This window comes from Nycticebus coucang, chromosome 2 (genome assembly GCF_027406575.1).
Source record: "Nycticebus coucang isolate mNycCou1 chromosome 2, mNycCou1.pri, whole genome shotgun sequence".
Classification (NCBI taxonomy): domain Eukaryota; kingdom Metazoa; phylum Chordata; class Mammalia; order Primates; family Lorisidae; genus Nycticebus; species Nycticebus coucang.
The window spans coordinates 8957738-8978156 of record NC_069781.1 but is presented as its reverse complement, the minus strand read 5'-3'; the positions used below and the strand labels follow the sequence as shown (position 1 = coordinate 8978156).

Below are 20419 nucleotides of genomic sequence, written 5' to 3'. Positions count from 1 at the left end.
GTCCCAGCTACTCAGGAGGCTGAGGCAAGAAAATCACATAAGCCCAAGAGCCAGAGGTTGCTGTGAGCTGTGACACTTCGGCACTCTATCAAGGGGGACAAAGAGAGACTCTGACTCTAAAAAAAATAATAAAAATAAATAAGTAAATAAATAAAGTAGCCAACTCCACCTGCCTGACATGCTTCCTCTCATCGTGCTGTGCTATTGCCACTCTCTGAAGACATCATTTTTACCTACTGTCTCGTCCCTCCACTAGAATGGAAGTCCTATGATGGGCCAGGTGCAGTGGCTCACACCTAGAATCCCAGCACTCTGGGAGACCGAGGTGGGCGGATTGCCTGAGCTCAGGAGTTCAAGACCAGCCTGAGCCAGAGTGAGACCCCTGTCTCTAAAAATAGCCAGGCTTTGTAACGGGCGCCTATAGTCCCAGCTACTTGGGAGGCTGAGACAAGAGGATCACTTGAGCCCAAGAGTCTGAGGTTGCTGTGAGCTATGACACCAAGGTGCTCTTTTTATTATAATTATTTTTTTTTAGAGACAGAGTCTCACTTTGTTGCCCTCAGTAGAGTGCTTTGGCATCGCAGCTCACAGCAACCTCCAGCTCCTGGGCTTAGGCGATTCTCTTGCCTCAGCCTCCTGAGTAGCTGAGACAATAGGCGCCCACCACAATGCCAGGCTATTTTTTTTTACAGTTTGGCCAGGGCTGGGTTTAAACCCGCCACCCTCAGTATATGAGGCTGGTGCCCTACTCACTGAGCCACAGGAACTGCCCTGACACCAAGGAACTTTAGGGAGAGTGACAAAGTAAGACTCTGTCAGAAAAAAAAAAAAAAGGGCGGCACCTGTCCCTCAGTGAGTAGGGCGCCGGCCCCATATACCAAGGGTGGCAGGTTCAAACCCAGCCCCGGCCAAACCGCAACCAAAAAATAGCAGGGCGTTGTGGCAAGCGCCTATAGTCCCAGCTGCTTGGGAAGCTGAGGCAAGAGAAACGCGTAAGCCCAAGAGCTACTCTGTTTCCCCGAAAATAAGATATCCTCCGAAAATAAGACCTACTTACAGGAAAGATAAGACGTCCCCTGAAAATAAGACCTAGGCATCTTTGGGAGCACACCTTAAAATAAGTCTTATTTTCGGGGAAACAGAGTAGAAGTTGCTGTGAGTCCTGTGACGTCATGGCCCTCTACCCAGGGCAGTAAAGTGAGACTCTGTCTCTACAAAAAAAATAATAATAGGGCAGTGCCTGTGGCTCAACGGAGAGGGGCGCCGGCCCCAGATGCTGGGGGTGGTGGGTTCAGGCCCAGCCCCGGCCAAAAACTGCAAAAAAAAAAATAATAATAAAAATAACAATAATAATAATAAATAAATAAATAGGAAGCCCTTTGAAGACAGGGGTCATGTCTTGTTTATTGCTGTATCTCTAGCACCTAAAACAGTGCCTGCCCCCTTAGAAAGTGATAAATTTGGGGGGGGCAGCACCTGTGGCTCAGTTGGTAAGGCGCTGGCCCCATATACCGAGGGTGGCGGGTTCAAACACGGCCCCGGCTGAACTGCAAACAAAAAATAGCCGGGCACTTTGGCGGGCGCCTGTAGTCCCAGCTGCTCAGGAGGCTAAGGCAAGAGAATTGTTTAAGCCCAGGAGTTGGAGGTTGCTGTGAGCTGTGTGATGCCACAGCACTCTACACGAGGGCCATAAAATGAAACTCTGTCTCTACAAAAAAAAAAAGAAAGAAAAGAAAGTGCTAAGTTTTGGCTCTGCAGCTATAGCTCAGCAGCTAGGGTGCCAGCCACACACATTGGAGCTGGCAGGTTCGAACCCAGCCCGGGCCTGCCAAACAACAATGACAACTACAACCAAAAAGTAGCCGGGTATTGTGATGGGGGCCTGTAGTCCCATCCATTTGGGAGGCTGAGGCAAGAGAATTGCTTAAGCCCAAGAGTTTGAGGTTGCTATCAGCTGTGATGCCATAGCACTCTACCCAGGGCGACATAGTGAGACTCTGTCTCAAAAAAAAAGAAAAGAAAGGGTGGCGCCTGTGGCTCAGTGAGTAGGGTGCCGGCCCCATATGCCGAGGGTGGCAGGTTCAAACCCAGCCCCGGCCAAACTGCAACAAAAAATAGCCGGGCGTTGTGGCGGGCGCCTGTAGTCCCAGCTGCTTGGGAGGCTGAGGCAAGAGAATCGCGTAAGCCCAGGAGTTAGAGGTTGCTGTGAGCTGTGTGACGCCACAGCACTCTACCCGAGGGCGGTACAGTGAGACTCTGTCTCTACAAAAAAAAAAAAAAGAAGAAGAAAAGAAAGTGCTAAGTTTAGGGGCAGCGCCTGTGGCTCAGTCTGTAGGGCGCTGGCCCCATATACCGAGGGTGGCGGGTTCAAACCCGGCCCCGGCTGAACTGCAACCAAAAAATAGCTGGGCGTTGTGGCGGGCGCCTGTAGTCCCAGCTACTCTGGAGGCTGAGGCAAGAGAATCGCCAAAGCCCAGGAGTTGGAGGCTGCTGTGAGCTGTGTGATGCCACGGCACTCTACCGAGGGCCATAAAGTGAGACTCTGTCTCTACAAAAAAAAAAAAAAAAAAGAAAGTGCTAAGTTTATTAAATGCCTGGGCCAAGGAATAAACAGACAGGAAGGTACATGGGTCACTGCAGCCCGGTAGCAGCTGCTATATATGGAGTGCCAGGCACCGGGTCAAGCACTTTCCATGCATCTCTGCAGCCCTGGAGAGAAACTCTCTCACTTTCCCTGTTTTACCTTTTTACCTGCCAGGGACCCAAGGCCCAGAGAGAGAGGAAACGATTTCCCCAAGTCTGCCAAGTCTATCTATAGCTGCAAAGTTCACATTCTTTTTTCCTTTTTTCTTTTTTTTTTTTTTTTTTGCAGTTTTTGGCCAGGGCTGGGTTTGAACCCGCCACCTCCAGCATATGGGGCTGGCGCCCTACTCCTTTGAGCCACAGGCAGCACCCTTTTTTTTTTTTTTTTTTTTTTAGAGACAGAGTCTCATTTTATTGCCCGTGGTAGAGTGCAGTGACGTCACAGCTCACAGCAACCTCTAACTCCGGGGCTTAGGAGATTTTCTTGCCTCAATCTCCCGAGCAGCTGGGACTACAAGGCATCTGCCACATCACCTGGCTATTTTTTGTTGTAGTTTGGCCGGGGCCAGGTTCAAACCTGCCACCCTCGGTATATGGGGCTGGCGCCCTACTCACTGAGCCATGGCACTGCCCCAAAACTCACATTCTTAACTACGCTACTACCCCAGTGGAGTGAGAGTCCTCCCTTACTCTAGTGCCCAGCACGCAATGACACAAGTGCCATTCAAAACTAGGAGTTGGGACTCAGACATTGTATATTTCCATTTATAGGAAATATCCAAAATAGGCAAATATATGGAGACAAAAAGCAGATTAGTGGTTGCCTAGGGCTGGGGGAGGGGAAATTGTAAAAAAAATACGGAGTGATGGCTAATGGGACCTTTTTTTTTTTTTTGAGACAGAGTCTCACTTTGTTGCCCTCAGTACAGTGCCATAGCATCACAGCTCACAGCAACCTCAAACTCTTGGGCTCAAGCGATTCTCTTGTCTAAGCCTCCCAAGTAGCTGGGACTACATGCGCCCACCATATCACCTGGCTGTTTTTAGAGATGGGTGTCTCGCTCTGGCTCAGGATGGTCTGAACCTACACGCAGGGGTCCTCAAACTACGGCCCACGGGCCACATGAGGCAGTGTGATTGTATTTGTTCCCGTTTTGTTTTTTTTTTTTTTTTTTTTTTTTGTAGAGACAGAGTCTCACTGTACCGCCCTCGGGTAGAGTGCCGTGGCGTCACACAGCTCACAGCAACCTCTTAACCCTTGGGCTTACGCGATTCTCCTGCCTCAGCCTCCCGAGCAGCTGGGACTACAGGCGCCCGCCACAACGCCCGGCTATTTTTTGGTTGCAGTTTGGCCGGGGCTGGGTTTGAACCCGCCACCCTCGGCATATGGGACTGGCGCCCTACTCACTGAGCCACAGGCGCCGCCCTCCCGTTTTGTTTTTTTACTTCAAAATAAGATATGTGCATAGGAATTTGTTCATAGTTTTTTTTTTTTTTTAAACTATAGTCTGGCCCTTCAATGGTCTGAGGGACAGTGAACTGGCCCCCTGTTTAAAAAGTTTGAGGACCTAGGGTAGCGCCAATGGCTCAAGGAGTAGGGCGCCGGCTCCATATGCCAGAGGTGGCGGGTTCAAATCCGGCCCCGGCCAAAAACTGCAAAAAAAAGAAAAAAAGTTTTTTTGTTTTCTTTTTTTTGCAGTTTTTGGCCGGGGCCAGGTTTGAACCCGCCACCTCTGGTATATGGGGCTGGCGCCCTACTCCTTTGAGCCACAGACGCCACCCAAAAAAAAAAAAGGTTTGAGGACCCCTGCAAGGTGAGCTCAGGCAATATACTCACCTCAGCCTCCCAGAGTGCTAGGATTACAGGCTTGAGCCACCTCACCTGGCCTTATGGGACCTTTTTTTTTTTTTTTTTTTGGTTTTTGGCCGGGGCTGGGTTTGAACTCGCCACCTCCGGCATATGGGACCGGCGCCCTACTCCTTGAGCCACAGGTGCCGCCCGGGACCTCTTTTAACAGTAATGAAAATGTCAGGCCAGGTGCAGTAGCTCATGCCTGTAAGCTTAGCATCTGGGGAGGCTACAATGGGAAGATTGCTTGAGCACTGGAGTTAGAGAACAGCCTGAGCACATAGCCAGACTCCTATCTCTACAAAAAAATTTGTAAATGTTTAAACATTTAGTCTGATATGGTGGCACAAGCCTGTAGTCCCAGCTACTCAGGAGGCTGAGGCAGGAAGATCGTTTGAGCCCGGGGGGTCGAGGTTGCTACAAGCTATCACGGCGCCACTGCCCTCCAGCCCCAGCAACAGCAAGGTGAGGACCTGACTCAAGAAGAAAAAAAAAAAAAGAAAGATATCTCTGGTGGGTGCTGTGGCTCATGCCTATAAACTCAGCACTCTGGGAGGCCGAGGGGGTAGATTGCCTGAGCTCATGGGTTGGAGACCAGCAAGAACAAGACCCAGTCTCTAAAAACAGCTGGACATGGGGCCGTGCCTGTGGCTCAGTGAGCAGGGCGCTGGCCCCATATGCCGAGGGTAGCAGGTTCAAACCCAGCCCCAGCCAAACTGCAACAACAAAAAAAAATAGCCGGGCGTTGTGGCGGGCACCTGTAGTCCCAGCTACTCGGGAGGCTGAGGCAGGAGAATCGCCTAAGCCCAGGAGTTGGAGGTTGCTGTGAGCTGTGTGAGGCCACGGCACTCTACCAAGGGCAATAAAGTGAAACTCTGTCTCTACAAAAAAAAAAGAAAAAAAACAGCTGGACATTGTGGCAGGGGCCAGTAGTCCCAGCTACTTGGGAGGCTGAGACAAGAGAATGGCTTGGGCCCAAGAGTCGGGAGGTTGTGTGAGCTATGATGCCACGGCACTCTACTGAGGGCAACAAAGTGAAACTCTAGTCTTGAAAACAAAAAAAAAAAGATTTCTCTGGCGGCGCCTGTGGCTCAGTGAGTGGGGCGCTGGCCACATATGCCGAGGGTGGTGGGTTCAAACCCAGCCCCGGTCAAACTGCAACAAAAAAATAGCCAGGCATTGTGGCGGGCGCCTGTAGTCCCAGCTGCTCGGGAGGCTGAGGCAAGAGAATCGCGTAAGCCCAAGAGTTAGTGGTTGCTGTGAGCCCTGTGACGCCACAGCACTCTACCCAAGGGCGGTACAGTGAGACTCTGTCTCTACAAAAAAAAAAGATTTCTCTACAGAAAGTGTTGTAAGGCTCAGCGCCCATGCTCAGTGGTTAGGGTGCTGGCCACATACACTGGGGCTGGCAGATTCAAACCTGGTCCCGGCCTGCTAAACAATGACAACTACTATAATAACAACAAAAATAGCCCCGGGGCAGCACCCATAGCTCAGTGGGTAGGGGGCCGGCCACATATACCAAGGGTGGCAGGTTCAAACCCAGCCCAGGCCAGCTAAACAACAATGACAATTGCAACAACAAAAAAAGCATAGCTGGGCATTGTGGTGGGTGCCTGTGGTCCCAGCTACTTGGTAGGCAGAGGCAAGAGAATCGCTTAAGCCCAGGAGTCTGAAGTTGCTGTGAGCTATGATGCCATGGCACTCTACCCAGGGTGACAGCTTGAGACTCTGTCTCAAAAAATAATAATAATAAAATAAAATAGCAGGGTGTTGTGGCAGGCGCCTGTAGTTCCAGCTACTTGAACTGAAGCAAGATAATGTTTTGAGCCCAAGAGTTGGAGGTTTCTGTGAGCAGTGACGCCATGGCACTCCACCAAGGATGACATAGCAAGACTCTGTCTCAAAAAAAATAAAGAAAGAAGAAGGGTGGCACCTGTGGCTCAGTGAGTAGGGCACCGGCCCCATATACCAAGGGTGGCTGGTTCAAACCCAGCCCCCGCCAAACTGCAACAAAAAGATAGCCGGGCATTGTGGCAGGCGCCTGTAGTCCCAGCTACTCGGGTGGCTGAGGCAAGAGAATCGCCTAAGCCCAAGAGCTGGAGGTTGCTGTGAGCTGTGGCGCCACAGCATTCTATCCAGTGCAGACAAAGTGAGACTCTGTCTCTTAACAAAAAGAAGAAAAGAAAGCGTCAAACTGATTTGTAATGATGGTTGCACAACTCTTCGAATATACTAAAAACCACTGAATCAGGCACCTTAAATGGACAAATTGTATGGTATGTGAATTACATCTCAATAAAGCTGTTAAAAATTGGCGGCATTTGTGGCTCAAAGGAGTAGGGCGCTGGTCCCATATGCTGGAGGTGGTGGGTTCAAACCCAGCCCCAGCCAAAACTGCAAAAAAAAAAAAAACAAAAACAAAAAGCTGTGAGCGGTACCTGTGGCTCAGTGAGCAGGGCACTGACCCCATATACCAAGGGTGGCGGGTTCAAACCCAGCCCTGGCCAAATGCAACAAAAAAATAGCCAGGCATTGTGCCAGGCACCTGTAGTCCCAGCTACTCGGGAGTCTGAGGCAGGAGAATCGCCTAAGCCCAGGAGTTGGAGGTTGCTGTGAGCTGTGTGACGCCACGGCACTCTACCAAGGGCGAAAAAGTAAAACTCTGTCTCTACAAAAAAAAAAAAAGCTGTTACAAATGAAGAGTTGGGGCTCAGGAACCCTGCCTTTGACACTTAACCTTCTAGGCATGTGACTTCATGTCTCTGAGCTCAGTTTCCTAACCAGTAAAATGGGAAAAATAAACATCCTTTTTTTTTCTTGAAGATAGAGTCTCATTTTGTCACCCTTGGTAGAGTGCTGTGGCATCACTGCTCACAGTAACCTCCAACTCCTGGGCTTAGGCGATTCTCTTGGCTCCGCCTCCCCAGTAGCTGAGACTACGAGTGCCCGCCAAAACGCCCGGCTATTTTTTGTTGTTGTTGTTATTGTGGCAGTTTGTACGGGGCCAGGTTTGAACCTGCCACCCTCTGTATATGAGGCCGGCGCTCTACCCACTGAGCCACAGGCGCCGCCCCAATAATACATTTATTATTCCCATTTTATCAACGAGGAAACTTAGGCCCAGAGAAGGGAAGTGACTTGGTACAGATGGCACAACTAGTAGGTGACAGGTGAGAGACTAGGGCTTGGGTCTCTTGGCACCACCTCTTTTAATATCGTAGCTGATCACTATCTCTGCACCACATACACCCGCATCTCACTCCCACTCTGCTCCATCTCCCACCTTCTCTTGGGCTCTGGGGCCCTGTCTCCACACTATCCGTGCCCAGTGCCCAGAGCAAACAGAGGTAGTGTGGTCCCCCTAGAGCACAGGATACTCTCAACCCCAGCCCCCGCCGTACTTCCCTTCCAGGGGCCATGATGCTGTCTTGCTTTTTCTTGTAATAAAGAAAATATCTCAGCTACCCTTCCATGGTTGCTTGGCAACCCCAAGGGGGATTGGGTGGGTGGGGGAGCAGAGGGGAGGAGGGAAGGGGAAGGACTCTGGAGCCAATCTGGAAACAATGAGTAGGATTTGGGTGACATGGAGCCTGTTCTTAGAGCTAACCTGGACTGGCCAGGGCGGCCCATGAAGGCGGGGGGCGGGTGGGGGGTGCTTCTCCCACCCCAGTGTCTCACACCAATAAATATGGATTAGGGAAATGGGCAGAGTTTTTCCCACGGGCCTGAAAGGCCACATCTGACCTTTCTACCCCCTTTATGTACCAACGTGACAGTCAGAGAGAGCAAAGAGCAGGACCCCCGAGATGCCTCCCTCATGGCCTTCTGACTTGGGAAAACTTTTCACCTTCCTCCTTTCCCTGGCCCCCGACCAGGTCACAAATCTGCCTGGGCCCCTGTTCCAAAGATGAGGAGGAGGCCAGTTTGCAGGTGGGCGTCAGGAGCACCAGCCTTCGTGTCCACCTCAGGCCCTGCTGGCTCTGACTGGCGCAGAGCCAGGCCGAGAGGCCTGGGACCAGCCTGCCAAGGCCCTCCCTTGCTCCTGGACCAGCCCTCTGCTCTGCAGCTCCCTATCCTGTCCCTCCCGCCCTACCTCTGCCTGGGCCGCCTCCACCAGGAGCCCTGCTCTGCCAGGCCCTTCTGCAGTGCTTTTCTTTCCATCTCTTCCTTCTCCACTGGCTTCCCTCTTTCTCTCTCCTCCTTTGGGTGAGTCACCTCTGCCCTAGTCCCCCAAGGAACTTGGAAGCCCTTGTGGCTGATGTGTTCCCTGCAGTGAGGGTGGCAGGAAGGGATTGTGAAGGGGGAGGGCGGGGGCAGTGATCTTGCTCCCTGGTGCCCTGGCCACTGGCTGCTGCCGCCAGGGGTGGGGATCCACTGCTCTGAATGGAGTCAGTGTAGAGACAGGAAAAGCAAACACCTCAGTGTGGGCCATATTGGCCTGTCCGGGGAAGGAGGGAGGGGCAGGGGCCTGGGCTCCTCTCGGCCTGCCCATAGACTCTCGCCCCACTCTGGAGGGTCCCTGGCTTCCAGTACTCTTGGCCCACAATGTCCAGAAAGAGAATGGGGTTAGGATTTGGAGAAAAGCCTTCAGGGAAACACCTTTGCTCAAATCTTTCCTTGCCCCTCTGCCCCACCCCCAGCCAGTGTCCTTCCTGCCCAACAGATGCTGGAAAATCTGGGCCTGGGAAGGGCAGTCTGGGACCTGGGATCCCAGCCCAGCCCTTCTCTGCAGCAGGAGCAGGGTGGGGATTCACCTTTGCCAGAGATGCCCCAGCAGTGCCATCTACCTCCCGGGCTGAGGGGACCCCAAGATGCTCTGTCTGGGTGAGTGTTTCTCTGGTCCCAAAGCCAGGCAGCAAGGGAGGGAGAGACTGCCCTTGTTAGGAACAAGGAGCCCCCACAAGCTCCATGAGACCCTGAGATTCTGTGGCCTTTTCTGTTTGGACTGTCTCAAGCTCTGGCTGGGCCTGCATGTCACTGGTAGCTTGGGGAGCAGAGCCGAAGGGATGGTTGGAGAGTCTGGAGGTGAAGTCTGGGAATGAAGGAAGGCAGGAGGGGCTGGAGCCTGGGGTATATAGAGCTCATGGATCCCTAGCTGGCTTCTTTTTTTTTTTTTTTTTTTGCAGTTTTTGGCTGGGCTGGGTTTGAACCCACCACCTCCAGCATATGGGGCCAGAGCCATATTCCTTTGAGCCATAGGCACCGCCCCTTTTTTTTTTTTTTTTTTTGGAGATAGAGTCTCACTATGTCGCCCACAGTAGGTATCACAGCTCACAGCAACCTCAAACTCTTGGGCTCAAGCGATTCTCTCACCTCAGCCTCCCAGTTTTTTTTCTTTTTTTCTGAGACAGAGCTTCAAGCTGTCACCCTGGGTAGAGTGCTGTGGCATCACAGCTCACAGCATCCTCCAACTCCTGGGCTTAAGCAATTCTCTTGCCTCAGCCTACCAAGTAGCTTGGGACTACAGGCACCCTCCACAACGCCCAACTATTTGTTGTTGTTGTTGCAGTTGTCATTGTTATTTAGCAGGCCTGTGTTGTGTTTGAACCCACCATCCCCAGTGTATATGGCTGATGCCCTAACCACTGACCTTCAGGTGCTCAGCCTTTTTTTTTTTTTTTGAGACAGAGTTTCTTTTTTTTTTTTTTGTAGAGACAGAGTTTTACTTTATTGCCCTCGGTAGAGTACCGTGGCGTCACACGGCTCACAGCAACCTCCAACTCCTGGGCTTAGGTGATTCTCTTGACTCAGCCTCCCAAGTAGCTGGGACTACAGGCGCCCGCCACAACGCCTGGCTATTTTTTTGTTGCAGTTTGGCCGGGGCTGGGTTTGAACCCGCCACCCTCGGCATATGGGGCCGGCGCCCTACTCACTGAGCCACAGGTGCCGCCATTTGAGACAGAGTTTCAAGCTGTCACCATGGGTAGAGTTCTATGGCATCACAGCTCACAGCAACCTTCAACTCTTAGGCTTAAGTGATTCTCTTGCCTCAGCCTCCCAAGTAGCTGAGACCACAGGCACCCACCACAATGCTCGGCTATTTTTTGGTTGTAGTTGCCATTGTTGTTTAGCAGGTCCGGGCTGGATTCAAATACACCAGCTCTAGTGTATGTGGCTGGTGCCCTAGCCTCTGAGCTACAGGCACAGAGCCCTTAGCCAACTTTTTGATTAGACTTGTGGAGTCACAGAGGCTCCTGTGATACTTTCATTTTTTTTTGTGGTTTTTTTGGCCGGGGCTGGGTTTGAACCCGCCACCTCCAGCATATGGGACCGGCGCCCTACTCCTTGAGCCACAGGCGCCGCCCGATACTTTCATTTTTAACACTTTGGATTCTAAGACTTTTGTAAATGAGCTCTAAGAGGGGTAGCAACTCATCCTAAGTGATACAGCAAATTGGTGGAGCTGGTACTCAACCTACAGAACTTCCTTAAACCACCACAGGCAGAACTGTTTATGTTATGGACACCACCCTTGGCCACCTGTCTCCACCCCTCTCCACCTGCATAGTTTTGTCCCTCTGGTTTTAAGAGGCCCAGAAGCGGACTTTGCATAGCACCTCCAGCTCTTCTTCCTGATCCGTCTTCCCTCTGGGCATTATGCCCAGTGCCTGCGTGGCAGCAGGAGCAATCCCTGCCTGGACTTCAGAGAAGCCACGGCCTCCTCTGACTGTCCCTAAGAAGCTGTGGTTGGCTTTTTTTGTTTTCTTTTTTGTAGAGACAGAGTCTCACTTTATGGCCCTCGGTAGAGTGCCGTGGCCTCACACAGCTCACAGCAACCTCCAACTCCTGGGCTTAAGCGATTCTCTTGCCTCAGCCTCCCGAGTAGCTGGGACTACAGGCGCCCGCCACAACGCCCGGCTATTTTTTTGGTTGCAGTTTGGCCGGGGCCGGGTTTGAACCCACCACCCTCGGTATATGGGGCCGGCGCCTTACCGACTGAGCCACAGGCGCCACCCCTGTGGTTGGCTTTTTCTTACAGATCCCAGTGAATAGGGACCCCTTTGGTCTTGGTGTCTAACTGTAGTCCCTCATGCTGTCATTAATCAAAGTCCAACCACTTCCTGGAAAGCAAGGTCAACAGCTGAATGCATGGTACAGCATCCCAAGGGTGCTTAATTTGAGGTATCCTGGCCTATGAGAGCTGGCTTAGGAGGGCCTCGCCAAGTAGACACAGCGCTCACCAAGTCAAGCTCTTCAGCAAGGCCTTCCATATACCACACTCCAGCAAAGTGGTTCAGTTTTACAGATTGGAAAACTGAGGCACAGAGAGTTGAAATAAATTATCCAGGGACACTTTGCCAGAAAAAGATCTGGGATTCAAACCCATGGCTTAGCTCCAGAGCCCCAAGCCCGTAAACATTCTCCTAAATTCCTCTAGTCCTAGGAGGCCTCCCCTGTGGGTCATTGCATCCAGTGATGCAATGGCATCTGGGTGTCCATCAGGCCCATCTTTGCTTATACACAGCAATCTAGGTTTTTTTTTTTTTGTGGTTTTTTGGCCAGGGCTGGGTTTGAACCCGCCACCTCCGGCATATGGGACCGGCGCCCTACTCCTTGAGCCACAGGCGCCGCCCGCAATCTAGGTTTTTTTTTTTTTTTTTTTGAGACAGAGTCTCACTATGTTGCTCTCAGTAGAGTGCTGTACTGTCACAGCTCACAGCAACCTCAAACTCTTGGGCTTAAGTGATTCTCTTGCCTTATCCTCCCAAGTAGCTGGGACTACAGGTGCCTGCCACAATGCCCGGCTATTTTTTGGTTGGAGTTGTCATTGTCGTTTGGTGGGCCCCGGATGGATTTGAACCTGCCAGCTCTGGTGTATGTGGCTGGCGCCTTAGCAGCTGAACTACAGACACTGAGTCAGCAATCTGGTATGTGTTTTGTCTTTTTTTTTTCAGACAGAGCCCTGGGTAGAGTGCTGTGGCATCACAGCTCACAGCAACTTCCAGCTCCTGGGCCCAAGCGATTCTCCTGCCTCTGCCTCCCAAATAACTGGGACTACAGTCGCCCGCCCCAAGGCCCGGCTGTATTTTGGTTGCAGCCGTCATTATTGTTTGGTGGGCCCGGACTGAATTCGAACCCGCTAGCTCAGGTGTATGTGGCTGATGCCTTAGCCACTTGAGCCACAGGGGCCGAGCCAGCAATCTGGTATTTATTTATTTTTTTTGTAGAGACATAGAGTCTCACTGTACCGCCCTCGGGTAGAGTGCCGTGGCGTCACTTGGCTCACAGCAACCTCTAACTCTTGGGCTTACAGGATTCTCTTGCCTCAGCCTCCCGAGCAGCTGGGACTACAGGCGCCCGCCACAACGCCCAGCTATTTTTTTGTTGCAGTTTGGCCCGGGGCTGGGTTTGAACCCACCACCCTGGGCATATGAGGCTGGCGCCCTACTCACTGAGCCACAGGCGCCACCCGCAATCTAGTTTTTTATTTTTATTTTATTTTTTTTTTGTAGAGACAGAGTCTCACTATACCACCCTCGGGTAGAGTGCCGTGGCGTCACACGGCTCACAGCAACCCCTAACTCTTGGGCTTACGCGATTCTCTTGCCTCAGCCTCCCGAGCAGCTGGGACTACAGGCGCCCGCCACAACGCCCGGCTATTTTTTTGTTGCAGTTTGGCCGGGGCTGGGTTTGAACCCACCACCCTCGGCATATGGGGCCGGCGCCCTACTCACTGAGCCACAGGCGCCGCCCGGCTATTTTTTTTTTTTTGTTGCAGTTTGGCCGGGGCTGGGTTTGAACCCGCCACCCTCGGCATATGGGGCCGGCGCCCTACTCACTGAGCCACAGGTGCCGCCCGCAATCTAGTTTTTAAAGGCACCTGCTCCAAGGGTGGAATTCCCCCTGGAGGTAATCAGACATTTCTTTTTTTTTATTTATTTTTATTTTTTTTGTAGAGACAGAGTCTCACTGTACCGCCCTCGGGTAGAGTGCCGTGGCGTCACTTGGCTCACAGCAACCTCTAACTCTTGGGCTTACAGGATTCTCTTGCCTCAGCCTCCCGAGCAGCTGGGACTACAGGCGCCCGCCACAACGCCCGGCTATTTTTTCTTTTTTTTTTTTTGTTGCAGTTTGGCCGGGGCTGGGTTTGAACCCGCTACCCTTGGCATATGGGGCTGGCGCCCTACTCACTGAGCCACAGGCGCCGCTCCAGACATTTCTTTATTGATAACTTACTGGCTAGAGGGGAGGCCCTCTCACCTGGAACTCTCCAGTGTCCAGCTGTCTGGCCGCCTCTCTCTTCCTCCCACTGGAGTTTAATCAGGAATGAGGCAGCCCCACCTTGGACTGGGCTTCACAACTTCCAAGCTGTGCGGTACTGGACAAGTGACTCAACTTCTCTGAGCCTCATTTTATCAACTGTAAAATAGGATTAATTATACACCTGTTTTGTGAGGTTGATGAGGTTAAATGGGAAAAGGGGATGAAGGCAGAAAGAGCTTAGTAAGCATAATGCCTGGCACCTATGAAGTGTCCAGGACTAAGTACTGTTCACTGTCATTATCACCATCATTGTCATCGTCATCATCACCACTGTCATCATCATTTTTTTGTGTTGTTTTTTTCTTAGACACTTTATGGGTGGATAGAATGTTATCATCATTATTGAAACACTTCTGGGGCGGCGCCTGTGGCTCAGTCGGTAAGGCGCCGGCCCCATATACCGAGGCGGGTTCAAACCCGGCCCCCGGCCAAACTGCAACCAAAAAAGTAGCCGGGCATTGTGGCGGTCGCCTGTAGTCCCAGCTACTCGGGAGGCTGAGGCAAGAGAATCGCTTAAGCCCAGGAGTTGGAGGTTGCTGTGAGCTGTGTGAGGCCACGGCACTCTACCGAGGGCCATAAAGTGAGACTCTGTCTCTACAAAAAAAAAAAAAAAAAAGAAACACTTCTGCCTGCACAGTCACAGCCTCCTGGTTTTGACCTTGCAGTTTAGCCTCCTTATTACAGATAGGGAAACTGAGACCCAGAGTGTTCTTGGACTTGCCCAGGGGCACATAGCAAACTGGTGATAGACCAGTTCTCAGGCCTCCTGATTGGATCCTCCTGTCTCTTCTTGACCCCCGCGCACCTCAGGTCCTCCCCTGGTATGCCCAGGGTGTGGGGACCTGACACTCAGTCTTGCCCGAGAGAAGTGAGCAGTGGTTGGTGGAGCAGTCGCAGTCTGGTGTGTTCTCAGCCCCAGCTCTTTGTCTGCTGCTTTGTGATGGTAAGTGCTGCTCCTAAATCAGTTCTGTGACACTGTTATTGTTGCCCAGGACCCAAAGAGTCTAAACTTTTCCCCTGAGGTCAAGAATGTGGCTGGTCCCCAAGCTGCCTGGAGCAGGGGCCTGGGTGGCTGGGGGTGGGGCTGGGGCCTCACCCCGAGCTGGGGCGAGATGTAAGGGGGAGGGGGTCAGAGGGAACAAAACGCTTTGAAATGCCTCCTCTCCATCACTGCCAACATTGTCCGCTGCCCGTGGGGGGCCTGGCACCGCCTCTCCGGGGCTCCGGCCCCCAGCCCTGGCCAGGCCCGGCCCGACATCTGAAAATGGACAGAAGGTTATTGTCCCTTCCCACAGCCCTTTGTTTGCCCCAGTTCCAGATGTCTAGGCTGGGACCAGGGAACTGACCCATGGTGGGCAGGGAGGAGGGGACAAAGGGGGAGAGCACGGGTCACTGCATCCTGAGGAGTCATTCCCAGACCCTGAGATCTCACCCAGCCACAGTCAAGTCACTTTCTAGGCTATCTTACCCCTAGGATTATCCCTGTTCCCTTTCCCCTCCCCTGTTCGGGTTCCAGCCTCAGGAGAGAAGGCTGAAGTGGTGCAGGAGTTAGAGCAGGGGCCTTGGCAGGCCCAGGCATGGGCCAAGACTCAGCTTTGCCCTGTAACTGTGCATGTTGGGCACTTTGGGGCCCTCTTCTGGTCTGCTGTCCTCATGTGGAGACTGCTGGACCATGATTCATTCATTCATAAGCAATGACAGAGCCCCCCCATGTACCAGCTCTGAGCTGAGTGTGGGGCACCTTGTGGTGGGACAAGCCACTTGGGTTCTTCCAGATTATGGTTAATGGGCATGATAGTAAGAGTTTGCACTTCCCACCCATTTCTCCCATATGGGTCCTAGGCTAACCACTTTACTCGAGTTAACTCATTCTTCCCACAACAGTCAAGGACGCAGGAGGCATTGTTCTTGTCTCCATTTTCCAGCTTCAGAGACTGATACTCTGAGATGCAAAGTCACTTGTCCAATGCCAGGCAGCCAGGAAGCAGCAAAGCTGGGATTCTAGCCCTGGTGGACCGCAGCCACCAGTAGGAGTAATTTGCTAATAAATACTTGGAAGGGATTGAGTGCAGAGCACAGCGCAGCTCCAGACTCAGCCCCAGTAGCTGGTGGTGTTAACTCCATCTGTCAGCTTCCCCATTCCACAGATGGGGATACTGAGGCCCAGATGGGGAAAGGAAGCCTGGGGCAAAAAGCTATGGGAAACTTAAATAGCAATCCCAGCAGCAATCCCAGACACACCAGGGCTGGCCAGAGAGAGAGTGACTTGGTTTCAAACCCCAGCTATATGTGAGCAGGAGCAAGGGATTTAGACTCTCTACACCTCAGTTTCCTCATTCCCTTTTCTGTAAAATAAAAATATTCCCTATGTCACAGGGTTGTTGTGAAAATTAAGTTAGATAATACACTTAAAGGACTTACCAGATGCCTGGCACATAACCAACAATTAATGACAGCTATTATTATTATTATTATTCTGACATTTATCCCTTTGAGCCTTCCAGCTCACCTGGGTTCACCTGAGGACAAGGCTGTGTCTAAGGGGGCGGGTTAGCGGCTGGTGAGGGAGTAGGGAGAGTACTACTTGATCTTCTTGGGGCCTCTACAAATCTTGAGACAGGCTACTCCCATGGCTCAAGGTGACACAGAAGGGATTGCAGGCTGGCGGGGGGAACAGGGCCTGGGCCCAGAGGAGTTAACAGCTCCTGGCCTTGGCTCAGCAGGGCTGCCACGCTGCAGCCACAGCAATGATTTTAGCAGAGAAGCCAGAGCTGCTTCCTGATGGGCAAAACAGCTGGCTGCCCAAAGAAAACAGCTGGCCTATTCCCAGCCTCCTGAGAATAGAGGCAGAACCTCAGAGGAGGACAGCTGCACGTCTGGGATCCTAGGCGAGGAGGACAAGGCCAAGAGGGAGAGAGGGGGTGGTCCTTCAGAGTGCGTGTGGGTGTTGGGTGGACCCCAGGGGCAGGAGGCATGGGCAGATTCCTAGAGCAGAGGCCAGGGTATGCTAAGTCTAAGCAGAATGGGCAGGGGTACGTCCAGCTGGGTTTTAGGGGTCTCAGGCTTCCATTGAACAGGAAAGATGAGGGCAGAATGTGGGGAAAGGCCCCTGCTCAGCCTTGGATCCTCTTGGAATGGGCTTAGAACCACAGGTGGGGAGGGCACCCAGATTGGACTCCTGGATACCCATCGGCCCAGCTGTACACACAACCAGGAGCAGGGCGCGGGCCCATCCTCTGGCCAAGATCCTGGCCTCTCTTGACCACAAAGCAGGACAGGGGCTCAGAGAGCCCCCAACACAGGAGACGTGAAGCTGGCAGCTGGTAAGAGCTCCATCCAAGCATCCGCACTGCTTTGGGTCCCCATTCCCAGCTTGGCTGCCAGGCCATAAGGGTTCCCAACTGTGGGGCTCTGTTTGCGTCCTGGGGCACCTCCCAGCTGCCCCTACCCATTGGTGGGGAAACAGCACCTGGAAACTCAAAATGAGGTTGGACAGGTCAACAGAGAGTTGGGGGAGTGATGGGCTGCTGCCAGAGTCCACTGGACCAGAGCTATTTACCTGGATTTCTGACCCCCAAGTCCCAGAGGCCTAACACCTCTAATTTCTCTTTGACCCAAGGGGACTCCTTTAACCCACCTCCCTAACCCTCAGGAATAGGGGATTGGCCCCCAGTTTGGGTGTGCCAGCCTCAGCGTACCTCTCCCCAGTGAAGGCTATGCTGCAAAGCCTTGGCCAGGGGATAGGACTTGGAACTGCAGCTCCTGGTGGAGAGAAAGCACTGGGAAGGAGGACAGGTCTTGCAAGGTCTCTACTCCAGGAGGCCAGAGTGAAGCCCAAGGTGCTGGCGCCACCACCTGGTTTTAGCTAGAACTATAATGGCTGCAGGCAGTGGGGAAGCTGCTGGGGAGAATTCTACCCTGAGCCCTCCTGGGGTTGGACCGTCTGGTCTGGTTACTGCACAGCCAGATAGACTCAAACAGACATTTACCCACCCCCAGGGATGCACTCTACGTGACTTGGTTACTGAGGCCTTAGGCTTCACAGAACAGCAGTTTCAGAGTTTAGGGTGTATCAAAATTACCTAGAAGGCTCGTTAATATTCTTGAGTTTCTGATTCAGGGAATATGGAAGGGGCCTGGCAATTTGCATTTCCCAACCTTTAAAGGCCTCCAGGTGAGGCTGATCCTACTGGGTCTGGGACCAGACTTTGAATACCACACCTTCAGAATTTCAGTGAATTTGGCAAATATTACCTTTGTAAAATATGTCTTATATTTGGGGGCAAAAAATGAGTGTAAGTGGAATACAGGTACTAAATCAGCCCCTGTCAGCCAGTGACCCATCATATCAGAGTCTCAATGTTGTCCAGACTACAGAAATATGGTGTCAGCCTACCTCACAGCAACCTCAAACTCCTGGCTCAAGCAGCAATCTTCCTGCCTCAGTCTCCGGAGTAGCTGGAACTACAGGCACCTGCCCCAACACCCACCTAATTTTTCTATTTTTAGTAGTGATGGACTCTCACTCCTGCTCAGGCTGGTCTTGAACTCCTGAACTCAAAAGTTCCTCCTGCCTCAGCCTCCCAGAGTGCTGGGATTATAGGCATGATCACCATGCCCAGCCCCATCATATTTCTGTGGCAGACCCCCGTGCTCACTAGCCCTGTTCTACAGCTGAGGACAGAATGGTGAATGCAGAGGATGGGTCCCTGCCTCAGAACTCAGAGCCAAACAGGTCTTTGTGGGATCTCTCACCTGGAGATCTAAAAGGCAGCTTGGAATAAGATCCAAAACTGCAGCTGATTTTCATGTTTCACCTGCTCCTTCCTGAGTTTTCCCCATTCAGTGACTAGCCCACCTGTCCAAGTCATCTGCAAAAATCATCCTGATTCCACAGTCTGGAATGTGGATTCCACATACACCTCACCTCTGCCCCCTGTACCAGAGTCTCCTGGCTACCATCTGTGCTCCCATGTTCACCTGAACTTCAGTCAGAACGATTCCTTTAGGCCAGGTGCAGAGGCTCATGCCTGTAATCCTAGCACTCCGGGAGGCCGAGGCAGATGGATTGCTTGAGCTCACGAGTTTGAGACCAGCCTGAGCAAAAGCAAGACTCCATCTCTACTAAAAATAGAAAAACTGAGGCAAGAGGATCACTTGAGCCCAAGGTGGAGGTTGCTGTGAGCTATGACACCACAGCACTCTACCCAAGCTAACAGTTTGAGACCCTGTCTCAAAAAAAAAAAAAAAAAAAAAGGGCGGCACCTGTGGCTCAGTGAGTAGGGCACTGGCCCCATATATCAAGGGTGGCAGGTTCGAACCTGGCCTGGCCAAAATGCAACAAAATAATAGCCAGGGGTTGTGGCAGGCCGCTGTAGCCCCAGTTGCTTGGGAGGCTGAGGTAAGAGAATCGCCTAAGCCCAAGAGCTGGAGGTTTCTGTGAGCTGTGATGCCACCGCACTTTATCGAGGGTGATGAAGTGAGACTCTGTCTCAAAAAAAAAAAAAAAAAAAAAAGAGGGCGGCGCCTGTGGCTCAGCGAGTAGGGCGCCGGCCCCACATGCCGAGGGTGGCGGGTTCAAACCCAGCCCCGGTCAAACTGCAACAACAAAAAAAAATAGCCGGGCGTTGTGGCGGGCGCCTGTAGTCCCAGCTACTAGGGAGGCTGAGGCAAGAGAATCGCGGAAGCCCAGGAGTTAGAGGTTGCTGTGAGCCGTGTGACGCCACGGCACTCTACCCGAGGACGGTACAGTGAGACTCTGTCTCTACAAAAAAAAAAAAAAAAAAAAAAAAGAACAATTTCTTTAAGACAAATCACAAAATCACACCACTCCTCTGCTTACTCCTCAATGTTTTTCTTTTTTCTTTTTTTTGTTTTTTTGTAGAGACAGAGTTTCACTTTATGGCCCTAGGTAGAGTGCCATGGCATCACACAGCTCACAGCAACCTGTAACTCTTGGGCTTACGCGATTCTCTTGCCTCAGCCTCCCAAGTAGCTGGGACTACAGGTGCCCGCCACAACACCCGGCTATTTTTTTGTTGCAGTTTGGCTGGGGTCGGGTTTGAACCCGCCACCCTCGGTATATGGGGCCGGCACCTTACCGACTGAGCCACAGGTGCCGCCCTCCTCAATGTTTTTCTATCTATTGCACTTAAAAAAAAAAATCCAGGGTGGCGCCTGTGGCTCAAAAATCCAGGGCGCTGGCCCCATATGCCAGAGGTGGCAGGTTCAAACCTAGCCTCAGCCAAAAACTGCAAAAAAAAAGAAAAAAAAAAGAAAATCCAAAATCCTAGCTTGGCTTCAAGGCCCTGGGTGACCCAAGTGTGCCGCCCACCTATCTGACCCAACCTCTTAGCACAACTTTTACTCACCTTGCTCCAAACCCCTTGCTTGTTCCTATCATCTGGAATATTCTTTCCCCAGATCATCCCTTGGTTGGCTCTTCCTTTTGCTCTGAAATCTCTTCCTTAATCCAATTTTTGAATATTGGCCCACTCCCAGCTATTCCTCCTCCTTGACACTTTTTGTTGTTGCAGTTTGGCTGGGGCCAGGTTTGAACTCGCCACCCTTGGTATATGGGGCCGGCGCCTTACTCACTGAGCCACGGGCGCTGCCCAGACACTTGTTTTAATTTGTTCCTAACACTGACCATTCCTTGAAATTATCTGTGCACTTATTGGTTTGCTTGCTGACTGTGCTGACCAGAATGTAAGTGTCCTA

The 20419-nt window shown here is 52.0% G+C and overlaps 1 protein-coding gene across 11 annotated transcripts in view; it reads left to right on the top strand.

Annotated features, from left to right (window-relative positions):
- CERCAM (cerebral endothelial cell adhesion molecule) overlaps positions 1 to 20419 on the top strand; it is a 45502-nt gene that overhangs the window by 6443 nt on the left and 18640 nt on the right. For 3 of the 11 annotated variants that reach the window (XM_053561139.1, XM_053561133.1, XM_053561146.1), the window contains exons 1-4: positions 8489 to 8641; positions 9080 to 9259; positions 14007 to 14078; positions 14510 to 14642. The exons of 1 other annotated variant lie outside the window; for it this stretch is intronic. The gene's annotated coding sequence lies outside the window, so the exon portion shown is untranslated. Of the gene's footprint in view, positions 1 to 8488; positions 8642 to 9079; positions 9260 to 14006; positions 14079 to 14509; positions 14643 to 20419 lie in introns of those variants that run through there. 7 more of the 11 variants (XM_053561180.1, XM_053561171.1, XM_053561189.1 and 4 more) reach the window with 4 other exon arrangements.